Consider the following 636-nt stretch of genomic DNA (forward strand, 5'->3'; position numbering starts at 1 on the left):
CGTCCGTGCTGCTACGCCCAATAGGCTGCTAGAGGTATATATACCTGTGCAACAAAAATGCACAGAAGTATAGTATGAGTACGTAATCAACATGTACTCAGTGAGTATCCCGCCTAATCCCGAAGGGGTAGAGACGAGATGGCCAACTCCGACACTCACTAGAGGTCAATTAGCAATATTCTATAAGTGCGAGGAAAATCATGGATTTGTATAGAAGTTCTGCTTGTGAAGCCAGAAAAACAGGTAAACACCTTCAACAATAAATCCAGGGCTTCTAAAGTTTGTTCTTTATTATCTTATCAGTTTATATCAAGCCACGTAGGGCCAATTCCACATTTAAAATTTTCAAGTAACAGATAAACACGCGCAAATCATGCCGAGGTCGACGGCCCGCTCCAACAGAAATGTAAATTGTGCACTGCCGAGGGTCGAGCGGCACGAACCATAGATGCATCTATTCTCACCGAGGCGTTCGGCCCGTTCCATAAATAAACACTATCCTGCTCGCGAATCATCCATGCGACGCAGGCACACGTAAAATACATGCTCAATCAGTCAAATAAGAACTTATCGGGGAATATTTATTCAAATAAAACCAATTCTCCTTTAACAATTTAAGAAATGAAGTTTAATCCT

Source organism: Nicotiana attenuata, chromosome 2 (genome assembly GCF_001879085.1).
Source record: "Nicotiana attenuata strain UT chromosome 2, NIATTr2, whole genome shotgun sequence".
NCBI classification, from domain to species: Eukaryota; Viridiplantae; Streptophyta; class Magnoliopsida; order Solanales; family Solanaceae; genus Nicotiana; species Nicotiana attenuata.